The sequence below is a fragment of the Gracilinanus agilis genome, chromosome 4, assembly GCF_016433145.1.
Source record: "Gracilinanus agilis isolate LMUSP501 chromosome 4, AgileGrace, whole genome shotgun sequence".
Classification (NCBI taxonomy): Eukaryota; Metazoa; Chordata; class Mammalia; order Didelphimorphia; family Didelphidae; genus Gracilinanus; species Gracilinanus agilis.
The window spans coordinates 354835690-354841689 of record NC_058133.1 but is presented as its reverse complement, the minus strand read 5'-3'; positions in this window follow the sequence as shown (position 1 = coordinate 354841689).

The window sequence follows — 6000 nt, the reverse complement described above, 5'->3', positions numbered from 1 at the left end:
CACAGACTATCTCTCAAGTGAACTATGGAGCAAGAGGAGAGGAGGGAATCTGATGTCTGTCATGTGATGATCAAAATATTTACTGACTATACAATTATTATTGCAGAGCTTCTCCTTCATCCACCTAATGTTGAAATCCTAAAGGGCCACATATGTCCTTGGCCTAAGTATACCATTCCCATTAGCATGAAGGGGAGAAGTTCATCTAGTCAAAGGGCAGTCTATAGCCCTTCATTCTTCAAGGGGAAAAAAGACTATTCACATGGACATCACCTTTGGTCCTGGCTTTCCATAAGCTGACTTATCTTATCTTGTCATGCACCTTGAAAAGTTTTCAGTTTCTAAAGACCTACTTGACCTGGGCTTGTCTAAAATTCAGGGGCAATAAGGGCTTTCTTTATCATCAGCTAAGTAAGAAACTCATTCAATGCCACGGACCTTCTTGATGTAACAATATTAGAATCTGATTGTTTAAAGGAGTAGGGATGGTTGTGGAGTTTCATGCAAAGAAAGCGGGAATCAAGAGCATGTTCTCATAAAATCATTGAACTCAAAGTGGGACTCAGATTTCCTTTAGTTAAGCCTTCTGTTGGTTTTATACACGTCACTTGTGCTTTCTCCTTTTTTCTGCCTTATATCTCCTGAAAAAATAGGTATGGGGGTGTGTATGTATCTGCATGTTAGAGAGAGAGAGAGAGAGAGAGACAGACAAACAGACAGACAGACAGAGACAGACAGACAGACAGACAGACAGACAGACAGAGACAGAGACAGAGAGAGAAGGAGGGAGGAAGGAAGGAAGGAAGGAAGGAAGGAAGGAAGGAAGGAAGGAAGGAAGGAAGGAAGGAAGGAAGGGAAGGAAAGGGAAGGAAGGGAGGGAGGCAGGCAGGGAGGGAGAGAGAGGGAGGAAGGAAGAATTTGTCCTTGGAGGGGAGAAATGTAATTAATGAATAGGATCATAAATCTAGGAAAAAACTTAGACGTTAAGAGGAACTCTGTCATTTTACAGATGATGACACTGAAGGGAAGTGAATAAGCATTTATTAAGCACCTACTATAAGCTAGTATGCCAAGAACTTTACAAATAATATCCCATTCAATTTGAGACATTGAGAGGTTAAGCCACTCACCAAAGTTCACACAACTTGTAAGTAAGCATTTAAGGTGAGATCTGAACCAAGTTCTTCTTGAGATAGGACCTAGTGTTCTAACTGCTATATGGAACTGCCTCTGTAAGACTATATCACTCAGTATTCTCAAGGAGTCTTCTCAACCAAATTCTATGCTTAATCCTACCTAGCTTTAAAATTAGACGTGGTTAGGCCTTCTCAAGGTAGTACAGGGATAGAATAAATTGCAATAATGAACAGTCAGAAGAGAAGGCATAGGCAGCCCTTCACAGTTATGATAACTCAGCTGCCACAGGAGAATTCTACATTGGGAATTCTACATTGCCAAAACTTGAAGTGCCTTGGCAGTGGTTTTTTTTTCTGATTCAGGAAAGTGGAGGGTAAGGTATAGTTTAGGGGAGAATCAAGGAAGGACATAGTACTTGTCCATATGAGTGATCTTTGTGGCAGTCTACATAAAGAAGAAAGAGAAACTCAGACAAGAATAAATGTTTTAGGGGCAGTTGTGTGGCACAGTGGATTGAAAGCCAGGCCTAGAGATGGGAGATCCTAGGTTCAAATCTGGCCTCGGACACTTCCTAGCTGTGTGACCCTGGGCAAGTCACTTAACCCCCATTGTCTAGCCATTAATGCTCTTCTGCCTTAGAATCAATATTGATTCTAAGATGGAAAATAAGGGTTTTAAAAAAAAGATTGAAATGTTTTTGGATACTCTTCTATCTCCACAAATGATGGTTGGAGTCTTCTCAATCAATAAATGTAGATTAAGTGCCTGCTATATGCCAGACACCATCCTAAGAGCTGGGGAAATGAAAAGAGGAAAAAAACAGTACCTGACATCTAAAAACTTATAGTCTAGTGGGGGAGACAACATGCAAACAAATACACAAAACAACCTCTATCTGGGAAAAGTAGAAAATAATTAGCAGAAGGAAGGAACTCGAATGGAGAATCAAATTTCTTTCTAATAGACTTTCTAGGACATAACAATGGATATTTAAGGAGTTCAGGTGTGTCAGTCCAACCAGAGCTGCTGAGCTCTTTTCATTGCCTTGAGTCACCTAGGGGTCTTTAAATGGCCACTGTGGCCATTAAGCTCCATCAGTGTCATTTGTCTCTGATTTTTCCACACTATAAAGATTGTCCTGGCTTGTCTTGTTTTTTTGATCTTGATCTGCTGATACAAACTTCTTTTCTTGTATTTGCCCTTAAGCTTTTTGGACTTTGGATTCTCCTTTCTTCTTCTGGTGTGATTCCTCTAGATCCCAGAAATAGTTCAGCTTATAGGTCCAACCTGGTCTTTGCCCCATAGGTGCCTGGTCAGCACCTACCAGTCACCACAGAAGGTTGTGGGTGAGAGGACTTGCCTCACCAACCAGACTGGTGACTTTTGGCTATTTATTGCCCCCAACTGAGCTCTAGATGTTATAACCTCCTCTTTGTTTCGCAAGACTCCAGTTAAGCTCTTAGAATCTAGGTTTCCATGGGTTCCAACTCCTTTGTGAATTGTCACAAGGGGCATTCTTACCTATGACTTTTGACATTTTACTTACCTTGTTCCTCCCTCAAAGTGTATTTGACTTTCCACCTTCCTGAGTCAAAGAAAACAATAATTCAATTAGAGCAGAGATGCAGTACCTTATATTAACATTTGGTACCTCAGTCAGAGCATAACTGAAGGGTGGGGAGTGGGTGGGAGCAGAATTAGATGACAATGAACCCCTGCATACCTTTGGAATTGGAAGGAATCTTAGAGGTCATCAGGCCCAATTCTTTCATTTTACAGATGATGAAATTGAGACACAGAGAGGTTAGATAACTTGCCATTGCCCAGTGGGATTTGAACCCAGGTCTTCCTGATTCTGAGCCCACTTCTAAATTCACTACACCAGAGTGCCTTTCATATGTCCCAGAAGTCTGTAAGAGGGCTCTATGGCATAGAAAAGATTTTTTTTGGGGGGGGGAAGGTTTAGGGAAATCTTATGAATGTAATTTGATAAAATATAAGATTTCCTTCCTTCTTCCCTCCCTCCTTCCCTCCCTCCCTCCCTCCCTCCCTTCCTACCTCCCTTCCTCCCTCCCTCCCTTCCTTCCTTCCTCCCTCCCTTCCTTCCTTCCTTCCTTCCTTCCTTCCTTCCTTCCTTCCTTCCTTCCTTCCTTCCTTCCTTCCTTCCTTCCTTCCTTCCTTCCTTCCTTCCCTTTCCTTCTTTCTCTTGGGCTGAGAATGAATAGGTGTTGATTAGGCAATGCCATTTGTAGCACAATACTAAGTCAGGTAAGGATTGTTTGTTGAGTTGGAACAAAGGCCTACATATTGACAATTATCATTGCAAAAGACTAGCCAGAAATGGAATATAATCTCTGTGTGTATGTGTGATGCTTATGTAAATGGAAAAAGGAAAAGGATATTGGAAAAGGAGGACTCTTGCTACTAGACTTGGCAAACCAAGTTGCTTAAGCTAACAGGTGTGACAAATCAGGGAAAGAAAATATGCAAATGAAAGAGCACAAGAATAGAGCATGTTTATCCTCAGACTCTAAATTAGAACTGAGAAGAATTCCATCTGTTGCCTATGAGGTCTACCCCTTCCATAGTAATCTGAACAGCATGCAAAATTGTGGCATGACCCATTCTGGTCAATAGCATGCTGCTTTTCCTCTCATTTACTGAAATATTCATCATTTTGTGGAAAAATGAACCAGAAAGCTTAGCTGAGGTCGTATCCTGGCAGAACACCATAAGGAGGAAGGGTTGTCTATAATCACTGTGGCACTAAAGCTTGTGTCTGCTGACTTGTTAAGTTTCCCAATGGCGCACTTATTTCATGTTATAAAACCTTTGACTATATACTTGAGGCAAGTTAGGGTGGCCACAAGACAATCTGTATGCCCAAAGTTTTCTTTTTCAGCCAAGCCAGTGGGATCAGTGGTAAAGGGAATGTACTATTCTAGAAACCTTGAGGTACAAACAAGTGGCATTTGTTAAATCAGATGCATTTATTGTTCCTAACATTCACACTAGAAACTTCTTACCACTATCAATGAGTTTGTTGAGAAATTTTTAGTGCTCATGTTCATTATTTATTTTAATATCTCCTATGAAACACAATTACTGTTGAAGTTCCATTAGTCAAGTCCCATTGTTTTTAGATCAGGGATTGTTATTTTTGGTAATAATAATAACAGCTGGCATTTTTATAGTGCTTTAAGGTTTTCAAAACTTTTTGCATATATCTATATCTAGGTGCTATTATTATCCCATCTTACAAATAAGGAAACTAAGGTAGGTAGAGGTTAAGTGATTTGTATGGTCACATAGTTAGGTGGTGCAGTGGATAGAGTGTCAGGTCTGGAGTCAGAAAGCTTCATCTTCCTGAATTCAAATCTGACCTGAGACATTTACTAGCAATGTGACCCTGGGAAAGTCACTTAATCCTACTGACCTCAGTTTTTTTATTGGTTAAATGATCTGGAGAAGAAAATAGCAAACCTCTCTAAAATCTTTGCCAAGAAAATCCCAAATGGGGTCATGAGCAATTAGACAGGACTTAAAAAACTAAACAAAAACAACAGCAGCAAAAAGATGACTTAGGAGTTCATTAGGAGAGGTCTATAACACTGGGGTGGGCACATGGTAAGAGCGTGGAAGGAGCACTAGCAATGTGCCTGGAAGCAGCAGAGACAGCAGCAAAAGCAGCAGCCGTTTCAAGAACTCTCGGTTTATAGAAAATAAAGATCAGACAACTGTTGAGAAAGAGATTGCAAAGGACATTTTGCTAGCACTGGGTGCAACAAGCACTGATTGGTAACTCTTTTATCCACACATAAAGCTGGGTCACAATTCTTAGACTGAAAGGGGTACTTCTGATCAGTCCCAAGAGAGCAGGGAACTTAGTAACAATTCCAGGGCCAAGAGGAGCACTAAAGCTTGAGGCTGTAAGGGAACAGGAGACCTTCCTAGGTAAAGCACAGAGCTCAAGCAAGGAGAGCGGTGACCCACACATCTACCAGGAATAACATGATCTTGAAAGTACCAAAAACTAGAAAGCCCCTAGAACCAGTCCTGAAAATAAAAGTTGAAAAAAGTCTGAAAGTTGTCACACTGCTTCCTCAATCCCAGGCAAGCAGAGCCCAACTTTAACAAATTCAAAATCCAGAAATAGGCTAGGAAAATGAATAAACAACAACAAAAAAGAATTTGACCATAAAAACTTCTTTGGTGGCAGAGAAAACCAAGACATAAACATAGTGGAAGATAACAATGTCAACATAGCTACAAGGAAAGCCTCAAAGAAAAATAATAATTGAGCATAAGGCTGGCAAGAATTCTTTGAAAAGTTTTTTAAAAGATATGAATGGTAGAGAAAAATTTTGAGAAAAGAAATGAGAGTGATACAAGACATTTATGAAAAGAAAATTAACAGCTTGGTAAAAGAAACACAAAAAAATACTAAAGAAAATAAAATTTTAAAAACATAATTGGTCTAATGGTAAAAGAGGCACAATAATTCACTGAAGGAAATACTTTCTTTAAAAGCAAAAGCCAAAGGAAAAGGAGATTCAAAAATTCAGTGAAGATAAGAACTTCCTAAAAAACAAGAATTGACTAAATGGAAAAAGAGGCACAAAATGTCACTAAAGAAAATAATTTCTTACAAATTAGAACTGGTCAAGTAGAACTAATGACTCCATGAGACATCAATAAGCAATAAAGCAATATCAAAAGAATGAAAAAAAAATAGAAGTAAATGTGAAATCATTGGGGGGGGAATCTAAAAGAGAAAATTTAGGAATAATTAGATTACCTAAAAGCCATAATTTTAAAAAGAGCCTAGATATCATATTTCAAGAAAGTGGAAAACTGGCCCAA